The sequence below is a fragment of the Tetrao urogallus genome, assembly GCF_951394365.1.
Source record: "Tetrao urogallus genome assembly, chromosome: 2".
NCBI lineage: Eukaryota > Metazoa > Chordata > Aves > Galliformes > Phasianidae > Tetrao > Tetrao urogallus.
In genome coordinates, this window is record NC_136814.1 from 109,623,128 (window position 1) to 109,632,299 (window position 9,172).

Below are 9,172 nucleotides of genomic sequence, written 5' to 3' on the forward strand. Positions count from 1 at the left end.
TGGGTGACCAGTCTGATAGATGAGGGTAAGGCTGTTGATGCAGTCTATCTAGACTTCAGCAAAGCCTTTGACATGGTCTCTCACAGTATTCTGGGGAAACTGACTGTCCGTAGCCTGGACAGATATATACTTCTTTGGATAAGGAACTGGCTATAGGGCTGTGCCCAATAGGTAGTGGTTAGTGGAACTAAGTCCAGCTGGTGACCTGTCAAGAGTGGTGTCCCCCAGGGGTTGGTACTGGGGCCCATCTTGTTTAATATCTTTATTGATGTTATAATGAGGGCATTGAGTGCACCTCAGTAAGTGTGCAGATGACACCAAGTTCAGAGCTGATGTCAATCTCCCTGAGGGTAGGGAGGCCCTACGGAGGGATCTAAATATGCTTGGATCACTGAAGTGAATGGGATGAGGTTCAACAAGGCCAAGTGCTGGGTCCTGAGGTTGTGATGAAGAGGGCTTTGGCTTCTTCTCCCAGGGAAACAAACAGGACCTGAGGAAATGGCTGGAAGTTGTACCAGAAGTTTAGGTTACATATAAGGAAGAACTTTATCCTCTCAGACAGCAGTCAGGCACTGGAATGGCTGCACAGGGGAGTGGTTGAGTTGCCGCCCCTGGCAGTGTTCAACAGGCATCTGGAGGAGGAGCTACAAGGTCTGGTTTAGTGCTTGTGGTGGCAGTGGTGATGGGAGGATGGCTGGACCAGGTGATCTTGCAGGTTGTGTCCAATCTTGCGATTCTACGATTCTATGACCTACATGGCCAGCTTGTAGGTTGGGAGTCAAGAATGGACAAGGCAGGAGGAGAGAGGTGTTAGGGAGCAGCCAAGGCATCACAATGTATCAAAAAGCCCTGAAAAGCAACACAAAGCCACAGCCAGGAAGCTTGGGGTTATCACGAGCAGCATCCAGGATGCTAGAGATGGTTTGCTACTGTACCAAATGGGAGCTGCAGACATCCCAAAGCCAGACAAAATGGGAACAAGCCTGGAGCTCTGATTCATGCACCCCACAGCCTCAGCATTGCAAGCTGAGGTGCCTTGCTGTGTGTTGCATTCATCCCAGTCCTCGTGAATGAAGACTCCTCAGGCAGTCAAGGTGTTGAGTGAGCACAAGTGTGCTTTTATTATTAAAGGAAAAGACAAGAGGGCGTGAGAGGTCCAGGTAAAGATGGGAATCGTCCTCTCTTGGATGGAAAGGTCACGGAGAGAGTGGCTCAGAGCTCTCAGTGCTGCTGCCCGGTGCCTGGGACTGGAGGCCCGCTTCTAAGCCCCCCTCCAAGAGGCTCTGCTTCTCCTCACTGATGCTGACCTGCTCCTGCAAGGAGGTGCTGCTGTCGGGGCACTCAGGCTCTGCTTGGGCTGGGCTGCACTGCAGAGGCACCGGGTCACAGTCCAGACTGGTGCCTGTGGTGTCTGGCAGGCTCAGGTCAGCATCTTCAGCAGAGCTGGGAGAAATGAGGGCTTGAACTTGGATGAGCTCCTTGTGTGCGCCACTGTTGTTATGCGGCACGCTGTCAGCTGAACCGCAGCCATTTGTGCTTCCTAAGAGCTCTCCATTGGTGGAAGCACACAGCCCAGCATCGCTACTTGCTCCGGCTCTGCTCGGTTGACAAGAACTCGAATCACCTATGAAAGAATGAACAGGGGTTGGTGTCAAACTCTCACAAGCTGAATTACAAAAGCGGTTATTGATCAAGGGAGAACTGAAGGTGTCAGGTATGGGCTGGAAGGCTAGAAGGAGATACAAGCCCACTGACAGCAAGAATTCTACGTTGCTGAGAAGCAGGGTGTTGAAAGCTGGATTTGCACCCTTACCTGCCAGCACTACGATTTCTATTTCTGAGGGCTCCCTGGGACGGCGCTGCAGTTGGTGTTTGGCCCCAGAAGATGGTTTTCCGAGGCTGAAGCAGGAACACCAACAGCCAGCTGGTGATTCCTTTATCTTGCTGGGTGGACTTGGTCTGGAGAGAGAAAATAGGGAATGGTGTGAGCCGTGTGTGGCGCAGGGTGAGGAAAGAGTTGCACTGAGCTCGTGCCAACAGTTGCTTGTTCCTAGCACCGCCTGGTTCCTGCTGAAACACAGCTTAGAAACTTGCTCCATTTCAAGCAGTTGAGGATGGTTCCATTCCTATAGCTCAGCCCTGAAGTCTTGCTGGCTAAATTCCCCTCAACTGTGTCAAGCAAGATGCAGAGCATGTGAGCAAAGGCTTCACACCTGTACAGGATGGCATATAAGGGATGGCTTTGATTGAACTGGCAGGCATAACTGCTTGCTGAGGAATTGTGCAGCCATAAAGGAACTTCAAAAGCATCTCTGACTCTGACACTGACAGCTCATCGGCCCCATCTCACTGCCATGTCTAGTTTCTCATGACAGCAAGTCTGACCAACAGCTCTGCTTTGAGGAGAACCGGAATTGGTTTCAGGCACGTGGCCCTGAAGTCCAGAAAACCCCAACAATTCCAGGTACAGCCAGCACAGGCTGGGATAGATGTGAGCGTGGCTTTATGCATCTCATGACTGCCTGCCCAGCAAGGAAGGAACGGCAGCCTTGTGTGGCTAAACTCAGCCCGGCGGGCAACTGAATGTGAGTTCAGTCTCACAGTGCAAAGGGAGTGGAGATTCACTGCAACACTTCAGGCACCATCAGTTTAACTGACTTTCAGCAAGCTTTGGCACTAGAAATAATGGAAAAAAACAAACAAACAAACAACAAATAATAAAAACCCACCCAAACAATGATGATAGGTGCTGGAAAAGGAACTCCTCTTTACCTTTCGGCGGGGCCTTCTTCCACCTCTATGTCCCTGCTCTGTGTCACAATGACAGGAGAGCTGCTGTGGCCTCGCCTCCGTGCCTGCGCCTCCTCCAGGCTGAGCAGCTCTGTGGCAGGAGAAGACGCCTGAACAGACTTGGGCCCTGAGAGAGAACTGTGCCCTGTAAGGGAAAACCACAGGTGAGAGCCAGGATCAGAAAGCGGCAGCACAGCCATCACAGGTCCGGGGGAGATGCTGTATTTTTCTCAGATTTGCTTATCCGAGCCACTGGAAGAAGAGCAGCTCAAAATAACCATGTGCTCAGAGGTGTGTTTGTGGCAAAGGACGCAGTCATAATTAAGAGCAGCTCACTGTGTTGAAACAGGCAAACAAAATCCCTAGAAAGTGGGGACAGGGAACTCAGAAAGCTTTGCCGCCACACTTTCACCAAGCTTCACTGCTTGCAAAACATCATAATGATGGTGACTGTTTTCTTCTTGTCAGGTTTGGGCTTGCACATTCTCAGCATCCAGCAGCAGGATGCCAGATTCTAATCTAAGCCTGGAAGTCTGCTATCCCCTTGACAGGAAAAGTGTATTTCAAAGGACTTGGAGAAGGCCTGCATTTGATCCAGGTGTCTGATCAAGATAAAGCTAATGGAGGAAGACACTCACCTGCTCCATCTGCGATGTCAGGTCCAGATGTGGAGCAGAAGAGGACGTCTGTGTGGTCGATGATGAATTCCACCACGGCTGACTGCGTCTGCAGTTCCATGCAGGCAGCTCTCCCGCTGGCGCAGGCAGACTTGCTCTGCTGTGATCTGTAGAAAAGGCAGGTTTTAGAAGTCATTCAGCCAAGATCGCTTCCCCGGGTCTGAATTGTTAAAGCCAGAAACTGCCAAATTTGTTCTCTGGAGACTTCTGCAGTGAGCAATCAGTGATGCCACTGAAGAAGTTCTCCTGGCTGATCCATCTAAGCAAGAGAGCAGCAATGCTCATCTGGAAATTGTGCCCACGTGGGGTTGGAGAACAGTCCAGGCTCCTGCTCTGCTGTCAGCCACTCACTGCAGATTTTACAGGAGAAGAGCACATGTGGTGCAGAAGAAGGGAGGACTGCTTTATCTTACTGGAGAACAGATGTAATCGTTCTGTTGAAACGGAAAAAGAAGTTTACCTTAGGAGGTTTGGAGCCCACACAATGGCTAAGTTCTTAGCGTGCATGTTGGTGACAGAGCTGTTCGCAGACAAACAGGCCAAGTGTCTCATCAGATACGCCAGGGTCCTGGGAAACAAGAGCGGCAAATGTTCAGCACCAGCCAGCATCCCGTGCTGCGACTCACAAAGCAAACCTCAATTCACACTAGTTGTTATTACTGCTACTGTCACTGAAGATGAAGTAGATCCAACTTGACCAAGTGCCACGCTGCAGCACCCAGCTCCAGCACAGCCACAGCCATCAGCTGCACCAAGCGTGCCCCCGTACCCAGGAACTGATCCCATCAATTAACCCCATGCAGTGTTTCAGCACACCCAGGCATCCCGTTGCTCGCGTGAGACAAAGCCTGGAATTGCACTTTGCCCTCTGAAGTGCAGCAGGGCTGAGCTCAGCAGGCTGAGGGCAGCACTGACCTGTAGTGAGGAGCAGGCAGCTGCTGGATGGCGTCCCGCATTCTGACCAGCCGCTCCTCCTCTGTAGTGGCACCAACAGCATCCTGGAAAAGGGCAGAAAGGGATTGAGACACAAATCAGGCGAGATACCTGCCGCAGGGTCGGGAACCATGGGCACAGCACGCTGCTGGTCAGCACAGGGACAGATTTTAGGCCTTCCAAGAGGCCTCTGGGGAACATAGAGGCACGCAGCTGGTGCCACCACGGCCAAGGAGTCCAAGCACCGGGCCGGTTTACAGCCTGGTTGGGCAGCTCAGCTCCTCGCAGGGGGCATTCACATTCATCTCCAAGTACACTTGGCTATTAATCCCCTTCCTGTTCCAGAAATAGTTGGGGAATAGCAACAAACAAACAAACAAACAAACAACACAGGAATTCTCGCAAGCATTGTGAATATGGAAATAACCACCTCCTGGGGCCACCAGAAGTGGCATCAGCACCATGCAGGATGTGGCAAAGACATGCGAGTAAACCCCATGGGGCTAACAGAAGAAGGGCCTCGGAGCTGGGGCACTGCTGCAGCCATCTCCCAAGAGGCCCAGGGAAGAGGTAAAGGAAAGGCGTTGCCTTGTGCTTACCGAGAACTTGTCGTACAGCTGGTCGGTCAGCAGGGGGTTCGGGAGCTCCCTGAAGTACATTTTGCAGAGGGAGCTCGCGCTGTGAACGTCGCGGACGGTCAGCTCAGGAACCTGCTCAGACTCAAATTCCTGGCTGCAGAGAAGGACACGAAAATGGTTGAGAAAGAGGAAAGCAAGTCAAAAGCCACACCCAATGCAATCAAGAGTTGGAAGGGCTTCCTGATGTACAGCAGAACACAAACACTCAGCCAGCAGCACCATGTCAGCCGTGCTGGATGGGATGTTCCCAAAGGAGACCTTTTCTTTGTGCTAAGGCATTGCCCGCAGGCCTCTGAACGCCCGCAACAGGGCACGTGCCCCTGCTGGCAGCTGTGTCTGTCAGTCGCAGCACTCTTACCGCAGTCTCTGGACTCTGGACGCGACGCCGGACAGGCGGTATATCCCCTGCACCACGCCGTGCTGCTCGATGAACTCGGCGCAGCTCTGGAGGACCTGGGGGACTAAAGAACACGTGCCGGCGGTTACTGGAGCTCCTTATTCAAGTCCTGGCTCAGGCTGCGCTCCCATCACATCCCATCCACTATGCCTAGCTGGCTTGACTGAAGCAAATACAAATGTGCTTGTCTCTTGGGAGCATTAGCCTCACTTCATCTTTCAGCCATCAACTCCTATTACTCGTGTCTCCACTGGTATCAACCTGCCCCTCACTAGCTATCATCTCCCTTTCATCTTTAGATTCCCAGCCGAGGAAGCTCTCAGGCATGGGCTGTCCCTTACCATCACGACCAGAGTGGAGAAGATGCTCTCCCAGGTCACGGCCAAACACCCTTTCCTTCTCCACCTCCCGCTCTTTCCGTTGCTTTGGGCGGGCCTTCACCACGGAACGAAGGAAGGTGAGGAGCTTGCCACGCTTCTTTGGCACTGCACAACAAAAGGAAGAAACCAGTTCATTTCAGGTTTGGCTCCGTTGGATGAGGCCGAGCACAACACATTCTACAGCGCATGTCAAAACGGGAAGAACATGATGAGCAAGTGCGTACAAAAATGGATTTTCCCCAACCCTGGAGGAGTCCAAGGCCAGACTGGATGGGGCCCTGGGCAGCCTGGTCCAGTCCCGCATTAAATGTGGACACTGGCAGCCCATCCTGAGGCAGGGGGTTGGAGCTTCATGATCCTTGAGCTCCCTTCCATCCCGTCATTCTATGAAGATTCTAGGATTTCCCCAAGTCCACTCATAAACACAGGAGGATTGGGCCAAATCTCTGCGCGTTCCGATGGAGTTTAATGCACTCCTCTTGCTTAGCTTGCTCAACATGGGGATTAAGGATCCTCTCGAAAAGCCACGTTCTGATGAGGCGTGTCATTAGCACAACCAGACCTCTATCTGTCCACCAGGGACGCTGGCTGTTCTCAGCCTTGTACTGACTTGCAGGAGAACTGCCTTTGCCTTCCCTCATTCTCGCTGCCTACAAAACACCAGCTGTACGCCCCGTGCTATGCATGAAGGATCATCAGCACAGAGGATAAGGTGGGAAGGATAAGGGAGGTATTAACCACGGAACACACCCAAAAAAGACTCCATTTTGCTTCCCTGCACCATCAAATGGATCATCGTACCTGGCTTTGGCACTGAATTGATGAGACTCTCCGGGACTTTTCCGTTAATGAGCTCCACACACTCACTGGGGAAAAATCCAACCTGTAACAAGAAGAAGAAGAGAGGTGCGATACTGAAGGCAGCGTTTCTCAGGCCTGAACTGTTCAAACATCACATTTTCCTCATAACGTGCCTGCCGGGTGCTCTGTAAGACAATCCAACAAAAAATGGCCTGCTTAAAATTAATAATTATTCAAAACTGGCAGCCAATTATCCATGTAACTGCATATGGAGCAGGGAAAGGACAAGTATGCTATGCGCCCCTAAATCTCAAGCGTGCCCGAAGGGAAAGACTTCATACAGAAGCTATAGATTAGGATAGATTGATGCAGCTAGATCTGAGTTAGCACAGCCTATGAACTTTCTGCTTGCTGACTGAGATGCAGCTGCCATCCCCAGCTCTGAGCTACCCAGCGTTCGGCAGCCAGCAGCAGCAGCAAGCACGCAGAGGCTCTGTTACCCTGCCTCATCTCAGCTGACAGGCAGCGACTTCCTGAAAGACACTGACTTCACCTTCTGCATGGGTGCAAGCACAAGTGCTCAGAGACACTGAAACACGTGTCCTAGCTGCTGCATTTCCAAAGGTGCGGTTCAGTGGCCGTGACCTGATGCATGTTGTGAGGGCTCTTCTTTCTAAGTTAATGGAGGAGACAGTTTGCTACAAAGACCAACTTTCAGCTCTGGCCTAAGCCCACAGCAAAAGGCAAAGTCCCCTGACACCAACACAGGGAAACCATTTTCCATGTGGAGCCATGCTGTGCAGGCAGGGCAGCTCTAAGCTGAGATTCCTGCCTCGACCGAAGTTGCGCTCTCACGTCTGAAGCTTGTGCCTACCTGAAAGCCGTGCTTGCCTCTCCAGCGGGGGCTCAGCTCCTGAGGTGGCATATCGATGACGCACACGAGGTCTCCCACCTGCAAGAGATTGCAACGTCAATCCCAGCTTCAGCACGGCTGGGAGGAAAGCGCAGCTCAAATGACTGCATTCTTCTGCACTGCCCAATATCGTCAAGCTTGAGAGCCATTGCACCAGTGCAGCTCTTCAGGCATTTGCGGTTGTACAACTGAACGTGGAGGTAGAAGAGTCACTACAATACACAACATACAGAATTCAGCTGTTCGGTAGGAAATGGTTCTCAAAAGCAGCAGGCTCTTGGCCAAAGGGAGAGCTCCAATTAAACCGCAGGCATAAGTCAGCGGAACAGATCCTGAACAGATCTGCACACTCCATACACTGGTCTGCCATTGCTCAGAGACCAGGCTACAACACTGGGCAGTAGCTCTTTGATCAGAAGATTCCAATGCCAAATAGAGCCATAGTTTGGAGATGGCTGAACTCCTCCCTGCGTCCAACCCACTGCAAGTCTAATCTGGAACTGAATCTTCTGGGCTTCACCTCACCAAACACTCTGAAGGTGTCTGAGAATATTCCTGAGCGTTCACACCTTATACTCTTCTGTACACGACAACTAGGAACGCCTTTAACTGCTTACCTCCAAGGAGAGTTCATCCGGTGCCTGGGCAACGTATCTCTTGAGAACATGGGCAGCACCAATAGCTGGAATATTAAGAGATGACTCCTCACAGACCAGCAGGGGCTTCCCGTTGTTCTCAGTCTGAAACAGAGAGCACAGGCCACGGTGAGGAGCTGAGGGCTGCAAGGAGGATTTCAGGGTGAGGGGCACATCGGCAGAGAAAGCTGCAGGAAATGCACTCGGTCCTTATCACGAGCGCTTAACAAGAAACTGCAAGTCTAATAACAGCTGTTTCTCTTCCCGGCGCGCAGCACTATCGCCAGGCAGTGCAAAGATGCATCTCTCTACCCAGACTAAGAGGACAAACTCCACAACCAAGACGGCTCCGGCAGTTTCATAAACTTGCCACGCTTGCACTACTGCCTTCCCAAAGAGGAGCGTAAGAGTCTGCTCACTTCCTGTCACCTATTGCCTGGAGACCTCAGCCGTGGACTGGACACAGCAGCTGGGCCACTGACCCAATCCTTGGCTCACTACAAGTGCCAGCTTCCTTTAACTTGCTGAATATGAGAACAACACTTTGTCTGTGGGTGACAACATCCAGGCAGGACGGGGAAAATGCTCCCACATGTTTGTTACGCCACATCTGACTCTGTTGGTACTACGACTTCCACGGCCATCTAGATGCCTGTAGCAAGAAAAGAAAGCCTTTAAGGCAGCTTTTCACTGACACCGATAGAGCTGGAAGGACTCTGCCTCCCTTGAAAAGCAGGAGTGCACATCTGCGGCTCACTGCTGGCTCAAGTCAGGGAACAAAGACCAATCAGAGCTTCATACTCTACCTCCATCTGTGCCAGCCCAGGCCCACGGCTGATCTCACTGCACGCGACGCCCATCACAGCAGGCACAAGCTGGAACTGAAAAGAAACACACTTATATTTTCTCTGTTCACACACCACAGTATTGAGAAACTTCTGGAGAACGACCCTTGGTTACCCTCTGGCATAGGCAGGTGCTCTAGAAGCAACCACTCTATTCACTCCC